The sequence below is a fragment of the Tenrec ecaudatus genome, chromosome 6 (assembly GCF_050624435.1).
Source record: "Tenrec ecaudatus isolate mTenEca1 chromosome 6, mTenEca1.hap1, whole genome shotgun sequence".
Lineage (NCBI taxonomy): Eukaryota > Metazoa > Chordata > Mammalia > Afrosoricida > Tenrecidae > Tenrec > Tenrec ecaudatus.
The window spans coordinates 159746657-159767118 of record NC_134535.1 but is presented as its reverse complement, the minus strand read 5'-3'; the positions used below and the strand labels follow the sequence as shown (position 1 = coordinate 159767118).

The 20462-nt window shown below is 41.2% G+C and overlaps 1 non-coding gene across 1 annotated transcript; it reads right to left on the bottom strand.

Moving 5' to 3' along the window:
- Positions 1–4625: 4625 nt before the first annotated feature.
- Positions 4626–4816, bottom strand: LOC142451960 (U2 spliceosomal RNA). The gene has a single exon (XR_012785053.1). It is a non-coding gene; the product is annotated as a U2 spliceosomal RNA (small nuclear RNA).
- Positions 4817–20462: the final 15646 nt, after the last annotated feature.

Genomic DNA, 20462 nt, shown 5'->3' with positions numbered 1-20462 from the left:
TCAAGGGTTTGTAAGGGAGGGGGTGCAGGGAGGGAGGGGGAAAATGAGGCATTGATACCAAGGGGTCAAGTAGAAAGAAAATGTTTTGAGAATGATGATGGCAACAAATGTATAAATGTGCTTGACACAATGGATGCATGGATGGATTGTGATAAGAGTTGTACAAGACCCCAATAAAATGATGAGTGTGGGGGAGAAAGGGGGAATTGATCCCAAAGATCAAACTAGAACCTCCTCCCAGGGGGATGAATAACTGAAAAGTGGGTGAGGGGCAATGATATAAGATATGGAAAAAAAATGTCTAACTTACCAAGGGTTCGTGAGGGAGGACCGTTGGGGAGGGAGGGGGAAGAAATGGGGAGCTGATATCGGGGGCTCAAGTGGGAAGAGAATGCTTTGAAATAATGATGGCAGCATATGTGCTTGAAACATTGGAGGAATGTATGGATTGTGATAAGAGATGTAAGACATCCCAATAAAATGATTAAAAAAAGAGAAAGATCCCCTTGGAAACTACTCTTTTGACTGGGCCTTGTTTTTGAAAACTCCCTAAGGAGACTAAGCCAGGCCTACTACTAGAGAGAACTTGTCTGCAGCCATCCACTGATTCTAGAGGCATGTTTAAAAATGTTTAGAATAAACTGGACATGTATGAACTAAAGCCTTAGCAGCGATCATGTTTGGCTTATCATCATATAGTTTGGTGTCTTTTTTCAAAAAGGATGTGCATGCTTATCTATATGCAAGCAGAGAATAAAGTTGGGAAGGACATGGCTTCCCTCAACTGTTAATTGTGTTGCTGAAAGAGAGGATTTGATAGGGGAAGTGGAATGGAGGGGTAGATGGATATTTTCATATTTTATAAGCAAGCATATCATTCTGGACAGTAAGACTTTAAAATGTTTGTTGGTGGATTTAGTGATCTTGGTTTGGAATAAAGAAAGGTTTGAAGTCTGCAATTAGACACAATACTGGACTGGACATTGTGGCTTCAGTGGTCGCCATTCCGGATGCCTGGTTGTCATTGTAGGCTGTTTTAGGAAAACATGCTCTTAGCCTAATGTCCCCTCTTCATGCTTAAATCCCAATCCACTGGGCATTCATTAGGTTAGTCGCTATTGTCTGGGGGAGACTGTCTGGGAAGAAAAACTACTCTTATATTTTGCCTACTGCCTGGACAGAGGTGGGGGGGGGGAAGCTAAAATTATTGGTAAATAAACTTTCTTCCCACTTGGTGGTGGATTTTGTAGATCAAGATGGGTCCCTTTCCCTAGCCAGTAAACAACACGGAGAAGGTGCGTAGCACGGTCTATGAAAGCAGTCACCCACTTCTGTCTTAACCCAAAGCCTGAAACAAAACCTTAATATATATGGTGTGTGGTAAGTTCTTGGCAAAGAATAAAGCCTCAGTGCCTTCTGGGGGTGCAAGTTTTACATCAGACCCCTCTTGTTCAGTTCATCTGTAGTCTGCCCATCCATCCATCCTTCCTTCCTTCCATCCTTCCTTCCTTCCTTCCTTCCTTCCTTCCTTCCTTCCTTCCTTCCTTCCTTCCTTCCTTCCTTCCATCCTTCTAACCACATTTCCAATAGTTACCGAGGGACTGTCATGAGCGAAGCATTACTGTGGGCATTATTCCTTGCTTGTAGCAAACTCACTTAAAAATCACCTCCCACCTCTGTACATAGTCTTTAGTATATGCTAGAAGTCATTTAAGACTCTCTCGACTGTTTCTCATCTGACTGTTTCCCCCGGGAGTTTGTATTCATCTCTCAGCAGTATTCCACCAGCTAATAATAGGTACCAGGTACCAAGTTCTTACAGGGCAAGTGCTTTGCAAAATCCTTTATACTCTTTTTCTCATTTAATGCTTGTAGTGATCCTAGGAGACATATTGTAATAATCTACATTTTTAACATTCTTGGAAGTGTGAAATACAGCACACAAAGAAATTTGCTCAAAAATCACATATGACTCTGTAATCTACTCCTAAACAAAGACCTATAACACAAGGTCATTGCCAGTACCCAGAGCTCATTTCATAGCCTCTCTTTAAAAGAAAAAATTTTTTCATATCCTCTTTTACTTGCCGCCTTCCGCTTCACAGAAGGTATTGCCACCCTGAGATATGTGACTGTGACTCGCTTGCTTTTATTTGTAGTCTTACTATGTAAGCTTGCGTCTCTAAACACCGATGTTTGATTTTGCCCCACATTTCCCATAAACATTGATATGCTGAAAATGAACCCAGTGTTACATGCGGCTATAGCTGATTGTATGGTATGAATATATCATAATGAAAAAATTCTGTTGTTGACAGACAGTTGGGCATTGTGAAGAATGCTGCCATACAACGTTTTCGAAAGTCTTGTAGCGAGTTTGGCCATGCCTTTCTGTTGGATGCGTATATAAGCGCGCAGGCTGTGTTGGAGGTAAATGTTAGTGTTGGTAGTTGATGTTTTCCAAAATGATCGCACCAATTTATACTCCCCCCAAAGTGTATGCATTTCTGTTGGTCTAATGAACACTTGGGGCTATTTCAATTTTTTTTACATTTTATTAGGGGCTCATACAACTCTTATCACAATCCATACATATACATACATCAATTGTACAAAGCGCATCCGTAGCTACTCCAATTTTTAATGTTCTTTTCAGATGGCATGCAGTGATATTTCATCATGATTTTGATTTGCATTTTATTCATGACAAATGAGTTCTTATTGGACAGCTGAGTATCCTCTTTTGTGCAACATTTTTTTTCAGTCTTTGCCTTGTCTTCTATTGGATTTCCTGCCTCGATTTGTAGGAATTCTTTATTATGTTTTCTAGATACAAACCATTTTGGTGGGGCGGACCATTTTGGGTTCAGTGAATTCCAAATATTTTTTCCTACTCTTTCATCTGCATTTCAACCTTTTTTGTTTGAAACTTTTGGTTCAATACGTTATCGATATATCTTTTTTACTCTATCGTTTGCATTTCAATCCTTTAAAACTTTTAGCATTTTCAAAGTAACCCAATTTGACAGGCTTTCCCTTTATAGTTAGTGTTTTTTGTGTTCTGTTTAAAAGTTCTTTCCCTGCCCTAAGATCATGGATATTCTTGCACTTATTGTATTCATCAAATTAAGAAACCAGAAATCACAGACACACACATCTCTCACGATTTAACCAAGAGAAAGAGTGACACAGGTATTGGAGGCTGAAAAATACATGGACAAAAGGAAACCCGAGTGAATGCAGAATAACTTTAGAAATAAGTACTGTTCTTAAGGCGAAGGGTAAGAAGGAACAGATTTGGAGTTACCAGGATCTAAGGGCTCAAGATAAAATCTCCAGAGTTGAGACTCAGACTTCTAAGAAGCAGGTGCTGTCTAGCAAGTGCGTTACCTCTGAGAAGGAGTAAAGAAGTTGGTTCCAGGACTGCTGAAAGAAGCTGGAGTCTGGAAGCAATGGCTTGTCCGGATGAGGGGAGATGTTCAGCAGCCCCTACTGCAGAACGCAGTGGGAGCCCAGGTGACAAAGAAAAATGTAGTCTTAGGCCTAGAGTCACAAAGCAGGACACAAGAAGGGTAGACCATATTAATACCATTAACACATGCGGACACCATTATCTTCTAGACATGCTTTACTTTTCTATTGATCAAGCATCCACAGTGAAATTGGTTTTGTCAATGGTATGAGAAGATGGCCTTCTTTTTCTGCTTCTGTATCTGACACAGACTCGTTACTGAAAGGATTGCCCTCCCCCCATTGCTTTCTGGTTGCTTCTGTCATAAATGCAGGGGCTCTGTTCCTAGATTCTATGGTTCAATTCTTAAGCTTGCACTAACCTCACACTTCCTTAATAATGACAACTTTTCAAAATGGAGCCATCACCTAAATATAAGAACTCAAACCATAAATTCTTAGAAGAAAAAATAGAGGTAAAGCGTGGGGACCTAGTTTTTGGCCACGAACTCAGCTGTGATTCCAAAGCACGGGCAGCAAGAGACAGACCAGGTGCATTGAGCTTCATCAAAATGAAACACTTTGTAAATTGAGGGGCTTTTCCAAGAAAGTGAAGAAGCAGACTACATAATGGAAGAAACTATTTGGCAACCATCTATCTGCTGAGTTTAATATCCAGAAAATACGGAGAACATATAAACAAGGAAGTACTCCCCCGTCCATAAAACCCCAGCATTTATTTTTCAAAACTATGTATTTAATTATTTTTAATAAAATAAACATCACTTTCAAAAGTACTCTCATCTTCAAAAGTACTGTCCATCACCCGTAATGCATTTGTCAAACCGGCAGTTCCATTCTTGGAAACATTTTTCAAACTCATCTGTTTGGATGGCAGACAGCACCGTCCTCATTATTTTCTTGACCTCCTCTACATTGTCAACTCACTGTCCTTTCATGTGCCTCTTCATTCTGGGAAACCTTTTCTGCAATGAGAAAACCACTCAAACTTGAGTTTTCCCATAGCGCTGACCTTGTAAGCTGTGTTCAACATCACAACAGTCTTTGCAGCATTTTCCCCAAGCAGGAAACAAAATTTCACAGCTTCATGCTGTATTCTTAAATTGGCCATCACAAAAAATGAGGTTTGAGTGAAACTTTTTTTTTTTTTTTTTTTTTGGTGCACCGTTCCCGGAGGTACTGCAATACCAGGTCGATGCGTGGAGTGGACGGAGCAAGCTCCTATTCCAACTCCCTGCTCCAAAAATCCATTTAATATATTGTTCTCGGATAGAGGACGTATCAGATATTAAACTGATAAGAACAAATACTACACTTGATCTTAGCCAAAAGGCCGAGAAGCGATGAGTGAAACTGTTTTTATGAAACAATTCACTGTGACCAGAGAGGACCTTCCCAGGCAAGGCCACTGAGTGCACTAACTCAGAGCGAGTTGCTCAATGCTTGCCTAGCGGGAAAATTGTGTAATATGAAATGTCCACCCAGTGGACCTTTTTTCCAGTTTTTGGGATACCCCCTCATATATACACATATATACATGAAGAGTATATATATGGATATAATTCCTATAACTTAGATTCACTATGAGTTGCAATCAACTTGATGGCAGTGGGTTTGTGGTTTTAGAACTTAACAAACAAAAAAGATTTTTAAAAAAAGAACCTTAAAAATGAGCAAAGGGCTTGAATTGATGTTTAATAAAAAAAAAGATATACAAGTAAGTGGCCGGTAAGCATAAAGATTTCATTAGAAAAATGCAAATCAAAACCACAATGAGATATCCTACTATTACATACTCACCAAATTAGCTATTACCGGGGGTGGGTTCAAAAGTGTTGATGAAGGTGTGGAGAGATTACAAACCTCATCCATTGCAGATGAAATTATAAATGGATTCAGCCACTGTGGAAAAGTTTGGTACTTCCTCAAAAAGTTAAACATGGAATTGCCACACGGTCCAGCAATTCCACCCCTGAGTTTATTCCTCAAGAAATTGAAAGCAGAAACTCAACAGATAAATTATACATCAATGTTCATTGCAGCAGTCTTCCTATTAATAGCCCAGAGGTGAAATCAACCCAAGTGCCCATCAAAAGATGAATAGATAATCAAAATACAATGTCTCCATTCAGTGGAATATTATTCTGTCATAAAGGGAAATGAAGGCCTCATCCGTGTAACACGGGCAAACCTTAAATACATCATGCTGATTAAAATGTTAGTTACAAAAGAGCAAATGTTACATGATTTTACTTCTATCCCATATCTGGAATAGAGACAAAGCTTTCTAGTGCCTACCATAAATTTAAGGAAAAGCGATAAAGGGAATTATTGCTTAAGAGATACTGATTTTCCATTCCGTGTGGTGGGGAAAACATTGGAAATGGATGGTTACATAACATGATTAGAATTAATGTAACTGGATTGCATGTGTAAAAAGGGTAAAGTGACAAATATTTTGTTGCATATATATTTACCACAATAAAGATGTAAAAAGTGAATAAACGTTTCTGTCCTTTCTAAAAAACAAAAAAAACCCTCAAAAACCAAAAAACCAACCAAACAAAGGTAGAGTAAACCGTCTCACTTGGTTGACTCAAGATAGTCTTTGCTATTATCAGCCCGTTGGATTTCCATTTTATTCCAAACTAAATGTTTTAATCACCATACAAGTTTCCCCTGGGGTTTTTACTTAGATTGTATTGATTCTATAGATAGTTTGGGGGAAGAACTGACCTCTTCATAATTGAGATAGTTAAAGTTGATTGTGCCAACCTGGCTGATAAACACATATGGGGTTAATTGAAAGGCGCACACACAGTGATCCCGACTGCAGGAGATAAATGGCTCAGTAAGCCTCGCCTTTCAAGTTCTCAGGTCTCTTGCTTTCTGATGGTGGGACCACAGTGAAGTTTCCTTAGCCAGTTCCTTGCTTCAGCTTGCAAGGCTCACTTCCTGCAAGACATCCCTGAGGAGAAGCCACATGGACCTACTCTGATACAGTCCTGGGTGCTGGAACAGCCGTGTGGAGACCCCTGCCAGCACTGAGATGCTTACACGCTCGCTGATTCAGCTTTCCTCCTGTAGTCGGCATCATTACGAGTTTAGGCCATGCCTGTAAAGAAAGCTTTGAAAAGATAAGCCCCACCCAGTGCTTTGGAGTACTCAGGAACCAGTAGTCTTTGTCAGAAGCTGGAAAAAAATCTGGAACCATGAAGAAAACTCCTCTCTGGACTGAGTGTTAAAGGGAGCCTGTGAGCAGGCTGAAATGCTTGCTAGGTGACCACCTGGATCTACTTGTTGAGTGGAAGTGGGAGAAATGCAGCAATAAAGAGATGGGTGGAGTTTGGCCACTGACACCTGTGGCCTTGGTTTACAGGAAAAAACGGAGATGATGAGAGCGAATTGACTGGTCTAAAGTTCATGATCTAGCCTGAGGGGGCTAGGCTTGTTGAGTATTGGTGAGAGCCCGTGGTCTAAAGGCAAGGCGACCAGTGGGCACCCTGTGGAGGCTGACTGAGGCAGACCACATTGAGATGACCGGAACCCGACCAGCTGGAGATTTTTGAGCCTGTGAACTGGTGCATATTGTTGCTGACTTCATGGATGGCCTGTCCGGATTTGACTTTGCTTATGGATGCAGACTTCACAAGGTTCCAACTGGAATGAAGATTCTTCATATCAAAAGACATGGTTGTCTCCTCAGAGCACTGGGTTGATGTAAGTAGGCATTATAGAAATTGGATACCCAAAACTGGGGGGATAAAGGCATGAAGTGGTTGGCTTACAAACTTTCATAGGTGGGGGAACATATTCACAGGATTATAGGATTACGGTGTGGGTGTTACTTAGTTGCAGTTGTGAGACTAAAGAATGATGTACTTGTGCCAAGTTGGTAAGGGGTGGATTGAGATTCTTTGGATTCTGTGGATTTGTTTCTCTAATGTACCCAAACTAACACAATAATTCTGAGTGTTTTGCATCTACGAATGTGACTTCATTTACTAAAGTTTTCTTTAATTTCTCTTAATAATTTCGGTGCTCTTTTGTCTAGCGGTATCTCACACATATTCAGCTACATTCATTCGTAAGCGCCTGTGTTGGCATTTTCTCTCTGTCATTATTATTCTTTCTATGGTTTACTTATTTTGTTATTGTTGAGCAAACCGTACATCAATTCAAGAGTTTCCACACATGCAGTTCAGGGACCCTGATGGCATTCTGTGAGTTGTATAACCATTCTCAATGTCCTTTGCTCTGCTGCCCCTTCCTCATTAACATACACTAAGGTTCCTGTCCAATCTTTCATGTCGCTGTTGTCCATTTGAACCCACATAGATAGCTCTTACAAGAGTATAGTGCTCAAGACAGAGCTTTTTTTAATGATTAAGCTAAATTGTTCGGTTTTAAGGTGATTTCAGAGGCTATTTTTGTTTTAACCTTAAAGATGATCACAGGGTTCTATGAGAATGTTAAATTCTGCTCTGCATTTTGCCACTTTTTATTTAAATTCTCCTATGGAATGTTTGACTGAAAAGTTCATGAATGGTAGTCGGGCACCATCTAGTTCTGGTTTCGTGACGAAGGTGGCTGATGTTCATAGGGGCAATTAGCCCCACGTTCCATATCCTCCTTCAGTCGTTCCAGGACATAAAGACCAATTATTGCTCCTCAGAAGGCTGCCTGCAAGTGTTAAGACCACAGGCACATGCAACAAGCTGGGAGGTAGAACAGGAGCACTAAACACGCTATTAGGCAAACTAACTGGGATTCCAACGAAACCACGATTCTAAACTGCCAACCCAAGCAGCCTTAAAAGCTTCTCTCTCTCTCTCTCTCTCTCTCTCTCTCTCTCTCTGTTTTCTCATTTTAAATATATCTACCACAGAGCTTTTGCCAGTTCAACTTTTTATAGGTGTACAACTTACTAAAGGCAATTGCAATAATTAGCTATGCAAATCTTTTCTTCATCAATGTAATTTTCCCATCACCTCTATTCCCCGATTTCCCCACTTGTGGTCGTTATATAATTTCATGTCAACTTCGTATATGAAGGTGTAGGGGTGGAGTCTAGCCTGTTAATTTGGTCAAAGTCTGCTGGTACCTCCTTGTGGGTGTGGCCTTCCCATAAGGAGAGCTCTAGAAACTTCCCACTCCTTCTGTCTGCCGTCACCTTCCTGCTGGCTGACCCTGATGGAGGCCAGAGTCCTGGAGATGCACCCACTGCCATTGGCTCCAAGGGACTTTACACCCACACCTACTGGCCTGTGATGTTCCTGAATTCAGCATCTTTGCTTGTGGCTTCGTGAGTCTGAAGAGGGATTTAGGGACTAGTATCAGACTTAAGGATTTGAGTTAGACTGGGCTGGGATGTTCTCCTGATATACAAGTGCTTCTTGATAGAAAGCTCTTTCTTACACATAGATGAGTGTCACTGAATTTCTCTAGTTAACTCAGGCTAACACACCGCCCTTCTATCCCGAGTAACCACTAGTAAATGTTAGTCTTGAAAATGTTGCCTTTTCTTATCTTTCTGTATAAGTGAAGTCATACAATATTTGGCCTGTTGTTGATTTGCTTATTTCGCTCAGCATAATGTCCTCAAGCATTTATCGCTACTCCATTTCTCCTGTGGCCAAGTAGTAGTCCAGTGTCTCCATGTAGCACATTTGCTTATCTTTTTATCTGTTGATGGGCATTTAGGTTGTTTCCCCCTTTTGCAAATACTGCTTTGGGGAACAATGGTATACACAACTCTTTTTGAGTCTCTGCTTCCGAGTCTTTTGGGTATGTACTGAGAAGTGAAATGATTGGGTCATATGCTGTTCTATTAGCTTTCCGAATAACCACCACATGGTTATCAACACCAGCTGTGACATTGTACATTCCCACCAGCAGTGGATAAAGGTCCCGTTTTCCCCACATCTTCACTGACATGTGCTACACATACATATTATATTTAAATAGATGTTTTCTTAATCACTTGAAGTTTGCATAAACCAGGTTCTTTACCTTTTAATATGTTAATGCGTGTTTTTCAAGAAAAAGAATAGTTTCTTATATAGCCATAGGTCAGTTATATTTGGAGAGTTTGACCTTGGTATACCGTGTTTATATAATACCATCATATACATTAGCGTTTTCCCCTACATTCTAGGAGTATGTGTTTCATTTGCTATTATTTAAAAAATTTAAAAACTCACTACAATTGAGTCAATTCTGGCTCATAGAGACCCTATAGGACAGGGTAGAAAAGCCCCTGTGGAGTTCTAAAACTGTCACTCTTTAAAGTTATAGAAAGCCCCATCTTTCTCCCAAGGAGTAGCTGGTAGATTTGAACTGTGAACTTTGCAGTGGGCAGTTTGCATAACGAAGTATGCCACCAGGGCTCCTTAAGAGTCTTCCTTAATTAGAGACAGTGGCTCCAGCTTTGTCTTTTAGAAAACACAGGTTATTTGCTTTATTGAAAGCATCTCAATTTGAATTTCTCTTATTTTCCATCATGATTGAATGCAGAGTATGCACCCCTGACTGAAATACTGGTGGTGCAAATGATGAATGGACTGAACTGCTCACCTAGAGGTCGACAGTTCAAGTCTACCCAGAAGGGGCTTGGAAGCAAGGCCTGTGACTCTCTTTGTGAAAAATCAACCATTTGAAACTTGATGGAGCTCAATTCTAATCCTAACATACATGAAGATACCAGGAATTGGAGCCTGCTCATTAGCAACTTTTTTCTCTAATGTGTTTTTCTCAGAGAGTCATGCACTGAAGGTGTATCCCATCTGCCTGGCTCTCATTGATAACTTTAATTTTGATGGCATGTACAAAGTATTATTCAGTTTCCCCCCACTGTATACTTACTCTTTCCCACCTTGGAGCTAATAAGCAATTTGTGGAGCAACAGAAACCAGGAAAATCTTCCACCCCTCTTCAAACTCCTCCCTCCCCTCCCATTTAGCATCTATTGGTAATTCTTACCTGAAATAATCTTTCCTGTGATGAGAGTGATTTTTTCCAAATCCACAACTATACCTGCATTTATAGTTCAATATTCTACTGTCAGGTAGAGCCCTGTCTTAATTTTCTTTTTTTAAAAAAGTATTATTTTATGGACTCACAGATTTCTATTATATTCAGTGGGTTATGTAATCCAAGGCTGCCTTTATTCATTTTGATGCTGGGGAGGTGCCCCAACAGGAAGTGGTTCGAGCTGGCTCCTGTGTGCCTCCCAGTTTTTATAGGGGAGGCGTAGAGCCTAGCCTGTTCATCAGGTCACAGCCTGGGCCCTATGACAGGACGCCATCTTTGGTTTTGAAACATTTTCTGACTTTCTGACCCAGTAGGATATACTGTCCCTCCCCTGGAACCTTGCTCCCTGGATCTAGGTGGAGGTGCATTTATCACTTCTGGGCTGTCATTGCTTCTTTGAGCTATGATATAGACAACTGAACTAGAGGCATTCATTGACATGCATATTATTGTCTTATTATGTGCATGTCATATATGTTGTATTGCCAGCTCCAATTTCAAGTCACCCACAGGATTCAATTCAACCCGGGTCTAGCTACATCAATTTGTGGGGCTCATTGCAAAGTGAAATGTGGGGAACCCTTGTCCCAAAATTACTAAGGATTTTAAAACAACAACCAAACCGACCACCAGACTCCCTGCCATCCAGTCCATTCTGACTCATGGTGACCCCATGGGATGGAGTAGAACTGCTCCTGGGGGTTTCCAAGGCTGTACGATGCCAATGGCATCATTGTTCTCTAGCTGGGTCCCTGCGGGTTTGAACTGCTACCCTGTGGTTAGTAGTCCTAAGGCATAATCCAGTTTGCCCCCAGGACTCCTCATATTTATGCATCACTTCTTCCGCAGAACGAGCCCTGATGGTAAAGTGAGTTAAGCTTTGAGTTACTAACTACAAGGTTAGCTGTTCAAACCTACCCGCTGCTCTGTAAGAGAGAGGTGAGGCTACTTGTTCCCTTAAAATTTGACAGCCTCCCTCCCCCCTGCCCCCTCCCTCATGTGCCCTTGGTAATTTATAGATTGTTATTTTGTCATATCTTGCCCTATCCAGAGTCTCCCTTTCCCCACTTCTATGCCGTCCCTCTCCCAGGGAGGAGGTCACACGTGGACCCCTGTAATCAGTCCCCCTTTCCAACCCACTGACCCTCCACTCTCCCAGCATCGCCCCTCATACCCCTGGTCCTGAAAGTATCATCCACCCTGGATTCCCTGTGCCTCCAGCTCCCATATGCACCAGTGGACAACCTCTGCCCTATCCAGCCCTGCAAGGTAGATTTTGGATCATGGTAGTTGGGGGGAGGAAGCATCCAGGATCTGGAAACTTCCAGCTTTTTATCAATAATATTTTAAAATAGATTTTGAAAACTAGAAAGACATCCTATTCCAACTTCTCTATTAAACATATGAATAAATATATGAATGCTCTCTTTTGGTGCCTTCAAAGTGTCCCTTTAGTCTCTGATTTTCATTATAATGTGCCTAGGTATGCATTTCTTTTTTTAGTTTATCTTGCTTCGGGGTTCTTGGGGTTTCTCAAATCAAATCTGAAGTTTGATAGGATTCATCATTTTTGGAAATTCCTCATTCATGAACTCAAAACGTTGCTTTTCTCTCCACTCTTTCCTTTCTTCTTCAGGACCCCCAAGTGCACATCCATTGTAGTAAAATCTTTATTTCTGCCCCCTGTGCAAAATCCTTTATTTCTGTGGATTTTTTAATTTAAATTTTATTTTATTGGGGGCTCTTATAGCTCTTATCACAATCCATACATATATCCATTTGGTCAAACACATCTGTACATTGTTCTGTGACTTAGGATAAATAATTCTTTCTTCTATTCCAGTTTAATAATTCCTCGTTCTCGAGTGCCAATCTGCTCATAAATGTACCCATTGAAGCCATAATTCTGGTGATTGCATTTTCAATTCTAGAAGCTCCAGTGGTTCTTTTAAATATAAATGGTTTCCATTTCTCTGCTGAAGTGCTTCGGCTTGCCTTTTATCTCCTTGACGACATTCAGCGTTTACATGTTCTTGCCTGTTAGTTTGAATCCCTGTGGTTTGTTCATGCTGTTTATTGTGTATGCTGATTCCCAATCCTGTCTTTTTGTTTCCTTGTGTTTTGGGTTATTATTGTGCACAGGAATTATAATTGCAAAACCATTTGTAGAAATCATTCACTCTCTAGTGTTTTCTTCTGTCAGGTGCCTGGGGGCACTAGCAATTTGTCACCATTGCAATCCAGCCTTAGGGATTGGGCTCATTTGAAACTAAGCATGTTTCTTCTGGTCACCCTCATTTTAGGGTGAAGTCCCATTCCAAACAGGAACATTTTCACCATTGCCTCTCTTAGTTCTGTCCGTGGACGCTAGTCTCCAATCACCTTAGTGCTGTCAGCTTGCAGCTCTGAGAGAAAAGCATTTCTAAACGTTGGTCTACATCTCTGGGCCTTCATCTTTTTTGATCTTGGCCTGACAATTTTACACTAGATATATGTATACATATATTTAGCTACTTAGTTGATTTGGGGGAACCAAATCACAGCTCCCGCACCCCAGCTTTCCTAATGGTTCTCTGGGCCTTTGGTTGGAATTACTTGCTCGTCATTATTAGAAATGGAAATGTCATGAATTCCCTTTTACAAACAAGGCTACTGGTAGCTTGAGAGCACAAATGACTTCCACTAAACAAATTTAGGATGAACTTATAGACTCAATAGGCTAATTTAGACTTACCTTAGGAGGGAACATGTACAATTCCTCCTCCTTTTTTGCAAGACATAACAAGGTGCCATTGAATCAGTTCCAATTCTCAACGACCCTTTGCACAAGCCAAGGAATCCCTGCTGGGCCCTGGGCTGTTCTCACAATTGTTTCCACACTTGAGCCCACGGCTGCAGCCAGTACATCAATCCGCCTCCCTGAGAGCCGATGGCTCATTGCCAGGTGTCGGGTCTTTTGTACCTGTGGTGGCAAGGCTTGCTGCAGGTAGTGAATATCGTGTTTGTCATAGACAAGACACTGCAGCTAGAAATGAGGAGTCCTGGGGAACGGAAGAAACCAGAGAATGTCGGAGTTAATATGTTGGATAGTAAGCATCCAATAAATATTTGTGAATTGCATGAAGGAAAGAAATATTATTAACTTCTTTCCAACCATTGGTTTTGCCAGTTTACCATTAGATTTTCTGCGGCTTGAGCTGGAGTAAGAACAGTGGTGGGGTTCAGCCGGTTTGCATCAGTCCGAAAACTGATGCCTAATTTTTGTGTTGAATTCTGAGATTGAGTTCAGATGGCACTTGTAGCCAGGGTTCTCTCTAAGAGCTGCTCAACGTGAAGTCCCAGGTTTACAATCTTTACTCTTTTTGAATGTTCACCTTTGCAACAGAGTATTCTTAATGTTCATTGTGCCCATGGGGGGGAAATCAGACCAAATGATGCTCATAATGTTTATTTATTCACTTCATGAAGCTCGTTGTACGTTTGGTGACATACTACATTTGATTCCCTTGTGTTTGTTACTTCAGTAAACAAGCATAAAGAGAAAAAATATCAAACTGCCAGAGGGCGACACACTGTCATTTATTTCAGCTGTGTTATAAGCTACAAATTCCCACTAGATGTTATGAGTGAATCATGCCTTCCTGAAAGTGTTCCAAGAGCTAAAAATATTGGCACAACGATTGCTGGAAGTTAAGCAGAAGCAGAAAGGGGTTTTTCAAAGATGAGCCTAACGTGTGCAGAGAAGAGAAGTCGCCTGTGTCTATTACGTCAAACACAGTGACTGTGGTCTAATTGGCCTGCCTCTGAAGGAATGGGACCTTCTCCTACAGTGAAAAGATGGGTGAGAATAAATCACAAAGCTGATGATGCTCACAGAAAAGCAAGGAGTATTCCAAGTGAGGATGCCAATCAAGAAATAATATCGAAACACATTCAATGACAATTTTCTTGTTTTTTTGTCATGTATTATTTAATATTTTAAAGCGATTGCTTATAAGCTTGTTTTGTTTACCTCTTTTATTGATCATATTGAAGTATTACCTGTATGAAATCGCAAACTACCTTTCACTATGTCGTTTTCTTATACTTAAAATGGTCAAGAGGACAGGGAGCTGGTTGCTAAGTGATTTGAATCCCACCACTGCATAAAAAGCATGTAGGAGCAGATTAGTTAAATTGTGAAAAAAGGGAAAGCTGGTCCTCAAATGTCCTTGACTGCAAGTCATTAAGATTCAGTCACATCCACCGTCTGGAACTTGATTTCAAGTGCCAAGAGAGGAAACGTGTTTAGAATTTAGCTGAGGAGTCTCCGAGGGAAGGATGTTGGGCAGAATAAATGAAGTAGTGTCCATCTCCCAAACTCACTGAAGTCATTTTACTCACAGTGACCCTGCAGGGCAGAGTCGGCCTGTCCCATAGAGTTTCCAATTTTGTAATTCCTTATGGAAGCAGACTTCCTCCGCCCCCACCCCCCTACAGAGCCACTAGCGAATTCACAACCTGAGCACTTAATCACTGCGCCACTAGGGATACTAGTGTGCATCAACCTGTCCCCACCCAGCCAAACAAACAAACAACACACACATGTATATGTACAGCCTCCCCAAATGCAAACCTATCGGTATGGAATGGATTCCTATTTATAGTAATACTGTAGAAGCCCTGGTGACATAGAGGTTATTCTTTGGGCTGCGATCCACCAGGTCAGCAGTTTGAAACCCTCATGGGGAGAAAGGCTGGGTTTTCTACTCTCATGAATAGTTGTGTTGGCAACTCACAGGGAGGGTTCGACTCTGTCCTACAGGGTCGTGATGAGTTAGCCTCGACTAGATGGCAGTGGGTTTGGTTTGGTAGCACAGAGTTGAACTGCCCCATAGAATTCCTTTCCTCCCATCTCTTTCTCAAACGGAGCCCTGGTGGGTTTGAACTTCCAACCTTTTGGTAAGCAGTTTCGTGCTTTCTTCATGGGACTACCGGTGCACAGTATACATAAAATCCTTGATTAAAAAGTGAATGTTGGAATATTGTTCCCTTTCCTAGGCATAGGCCTTTCTCTGGTGGGTGGGTGGTGGATCACTTAAAAAACAGGCTGCAGTGTCCTCCCCACCCCTTTCCTTCAGCCAGGCATTTATATTGTTAAAGTCAATGAACTAGGATAAGTAGCAGTGCCCTTCCAGGACAAGTGTTGCCAAATCACAACAGATTACCAGAGAGGTGGCTGTGGAAGTTGGGGGAGGCATTCCTGTGTAAGAACTTAACAAAACAATTACCAATTCCTCTCCATCTTTAACGGTGGTTAAGCATTTGGCTGCTAACCAGAACGTCAGCTTGAATCTGCTCGTCTAAAAGATTTACAGCCTTGAAAGTCCTATGAAGTTTTTTCTACTCTGCCCTACGGAGTACTTCTGAGTTGGCCTCAACAGCAAGGGACTTGGAGTTGGTAAGCATGTTCAGTAGTCTGTGCTTGGCAATGAATATATAGTGGGGAGCAAGAGGGAAAGCTGAACAATGAATAAGGAAATCAAAGAATCAATGCCTTTGATGATGATGATGTTGGCAAAGGATATCGAATACACCAAGGAGTGCCGAAAGAATAAACAAATTGGCGTTGGAAGAAGCATAGACAGAATGTTCCTTCGAGAAGAGGATGGCACAGCTCCATCTCCCGTAGTTCGCCCATCAGGAGAAACCAGTCCCTGGAGAAGGACAGCGTGCTTGGTAGAGAGTCAGCAAAAACAGGGATGGATTGCCACAGTTGCAGCAGCCAGGGATTAAACATAACAATAGTTTACCTGGCTTTTTGTTCTGTTGTACATAGCATCTCTGTATTTGGTGGGGGTCTCAAGAGAAATAAAACCAGTGTGCTTGTATGTGTTGTGTGTAGAAAGAGATTCATATCAAGCAATGGCTTACACAGTTGTAGATATAGGCAAGCCCGGTGCAATGAAAGTCAGGCTTCTCCTGACTCATGGAAGCTGATGAACTTCGGGAAGCAGGATGAGGAAGCAGAGACAGCAGGGGGCACAGGCTGGTGGATGCAGAAATCCAAAGCCAGCCACATGAGTCCACGGACAGCTCCTGGGATTGGCAGGCGACACAACAGGAGATTGGGAAACCAGATGTGAGACCCAGCTCACATCAAAGAGCCAAAGAGAATTCAATTCTGCTAGGTCTCTCTCATAGAAAAAGGCTTATGACACAAAGGTGGTGTCACTAGGTTTTAAGACACAATTGATAGGTTGAGCTCTGCCCCATCCTTACCCAGGAGTATCTAGTGGATAATTCCTAACCATCACAGTCAGTGTGATTCATAACCAACTAGCTGGCACTAACAATAACAACAAGCACCTAATACCCGGAGCTTATGTGACAAGGGTGTTATAATCAGTATGGAATACTTTGGTGAATGGTATAGGCTGGGGGGTAAGGTAGGGACATTAAAAAATAATACACGTCACTGTTGTCACTTCAGGACTTGTGGGTAATGGTCTTTTTGTCCCTATCCTTGACTCTAAGTTGCCTGGTAGAGGTGATCGTCCCAACTGCCCTATGAGGACATCAGGGGTCCCAATTTGTTAACCAACGCTGAGTGATGCCATCAGTCAAACATGACATTTCTAGGTTCTGGCCAATCCACTGAGATAGCTTGGGCTGGACAACTCAGATTTACAACAGCTATGTGGGAAGATCTCATTTCAGCTCTCTTGAAAAGTGTCAGGTTGAGGAGAGAGGATTTCAGAATTAGACAATAGATCAGAGGTCAAGATTTAGCAGAGAGATTCCCAGAGGGAAGATAAGAGGTGGGAAAACATCCTCCCATTTTCCTAACGTGTTCAAATGTCTGTTTCACATTATGTAAGGTTAAGATTGCGGGCAATTTCCTGGAGACACTAGCGGATTCCCAGTGTCCCTTCACCATGGGCTCTGACCTTATGCACTAATATGTATTATCATAACTACTGTAAGAATTTAGAAGTCCCTGGGGATGCATGCAAAAGATGAACCGGTCTACCTGTGCATTGAAGTGAAAGTACACCTAGTGACTCCTCTTCTATTCATGTCTTTGTAACTCACTAGATGAGTGGGTAGGACTCTGCCAACAGAGCACATGTAACTCTAACCCTGGGATTTGCTAGTTTTGCTATTCCACTCTATCGAAGTGTGAACTATCTCAGAAGCAAGAACAGGGACCCTGGACCATCAAGAAAGAAGCTCCACTAGCAAGCATGTGTGAGATCCCTGCCTGCAGTGGCCACACAGGCACCAGGTTCAGTAGCAGAGGAGCCAGGCTGAGACCATAAAACAGGGCAGTGCCAAGACTGTGAGACAGGGCACTGGGCTCTTGGCCCATTGCATGAGTAAAGCTGAGGTCCTTTGGACAAAAGGCTGGCTTGTAGAGGGGGTGCCCTTTGGGTATTTATCGGTATGAAAGGGACGTTGTAATACTTGCCTGAGCAGGGTAGAGTCTAAGGGACCATGCCTGTTGGCATGGTTGAGCAGAAGCACTGTGGACGAAAGGACTGTATCCTTAATGTTTTCGGGTCTGGACTTGTGGTAACCTGTTAACTTCTTTAATAAACTCCCCTAATTGTGAGCATTGTGTCTGAGTTCTTGTGACCATTGCAGTGAATTATCAAACCTGGCAGAGAGATAGAGTGTTGTGGGAGGACTGGTTGGGGTCGGGATAGGGGAATAGAGGATGGAGAGGTACGTGAGATCTTTGCTTCGTGGCAATGGGCCTTGGGCTACTGTGGAGTTAGATTCCCCTTCTCCCTGGGGAGTCAGAGGAGGCCTGATGTGGCTCCCATGTCTTTTTTCAAAATAGTTCGGTTGGCACTTGATCTACGTATCTTATGATTAATACTTCAATCATATTAAGAAGAATTTCTTAATCATTTCTTCATTACCACAATAACTTTTAGAACATTTTCTTCTTCCTTGTACTCATTGTGTTTTGTGTAATTATTATAAATTGTGACAAAAATACACACAACAAAACATTTTCCAATCCAACATCTTCTACATGTATATTTCAGTGCTATTGATTATACTTTTTGTTGTACAACCATTATTCATATTCTTTTTCAAATTGTTCCTCCACTAGCCACTGTAGCATAACCTCAATGTCAATGTCCCCTAAACCAAAACTCCCCTTTGAGGGACCCATGTAACCATTAGTTGAATTTGGTTTCTTTTTTAGTACTTTTCTTGATATCATGGTCACATAGCATCCACTTCCATAGGCAAATCACTGTTATTTTATTTCCTCCATTTCAAAAACAATTTTATTGGCACATAATTCACGTATCATGCAATTCAATAGTTCAATCACATCAAAATTTGTGCAATCATCACCACAATCAGTTTGAGGAAATTTCCTTCGATCTTGTACTCACCATTATTAGCTCTCTCTTTCCCCCAACCTCCCCTGTTATACCCCAAAGGAACCATTAATCCAGTTACTGTCTCCATAGATTTAACTCTCTTGGATTTCATATACAGAAAAATATTAAAACAAACAAGCCAAAAAAATCTTAACAATATACAACAAATAAGTTCATTAATTAAAAAGAAAGCAGAAAATCTCAAAAGCTAGAACAAACTTCAAATAGATCAAAAGGAAGATTAAATGATAAGGCATTACCTTTTAACCTGACTACATCTGCAATAGTCCACTTTCCAATGCATTCTGCATGATAAAAAAGGCTATGTACCCAAAAAAGGCTATTTACATCCTGTTTCCCTTACTTAAAAAAACTGAAAACAATTATAAAATGGGTCAAAAAGGAGATAAAATCATAAGACATTACACGTTAACCTAACTACATCTGTCATCATCTACAATGCTCTCTGTCTGATAACAAGACTGTTCACATCCTTCAACTATGACCAGAGGGGATTTTCCAGAGGCTTAACTCATGTGGGGACACTGAAAATGGATTTTGGGCTTCCGCTGTCATCTGCAAGCAAAGAGTTCACAATTTGAGCTCTGATACCATTCCCTCCTTCAGGTTTGGATTTTATTATTTACATTAAAATATATCATTTAATAGATTTGTTATTAAAACATACTACTTAAATTAATGTTTTACATAATGAAGTTACAGAATAAAGGAAATGATAAAATACATTTATTTTATTATTATTTGGATCATTATTCATGTGGATAGTTGACACCTCACTTAGATGGCTGCTTATTTTAAGACAAGCCATTAAGTTCGATCACTTTTAAAAAGAGTTGCATATATGCTAGCATAGTGCATTCTAGTGCTCCCTTCCCCTCCTGCATTCATTGTTTGCTCTCCAATTCCAATGTCCCTCACCCTCCCCACCCCCTGTCCCTGATAAGTCATTGCATCAGTTATTGTCTCTGTGCACACATTCCTGCGCTTTATAAACCGGGAAACCTCATAGAAACAATAAAAAACAAAACTCAAATGAAACAGAAAGAAGAAAATAATATAAAGATTAAAAACAAGAAGTAAGAAAGAAAAGGCCATCATCAATATTTTAAAAGCCAGAAAAGAAACTTCTGTGGTGGAGCAAGCAAGAAGTATTTATGTCTAGAGCAAAGTCAGGTTGGGTCAAGAGGAAGGTCAACAGACCAAGTATCATATTTTGCCCTCCAGGTCATTTCTTCAAGCTACTAATCAAAGGTGGGGGCATGAGTCTACCCAGAAGCATTTTGGAAGAAAGGCCTGCAGACCCTATAAGGCATAGGTGTACTCGGACACAAATGGGGAAGGATATTCGAAGTTCTACCTGCTCCTCTTCTGGGAGCAAAAGACCTGTCTACCCAGGGGGTGAGAAAGTTTGCTTTCAGGAAACAACTTTGAATTCTGAGAACAGGCGTAAACGGGGGGTAACTACTCCCTGCTTCCCAGGGCATTTCAGCTGCAATTGAGCCTACAGTTGTTCAGCGCTTTGTGGTTTATAAAGCACTTTAGACTGAATAACCG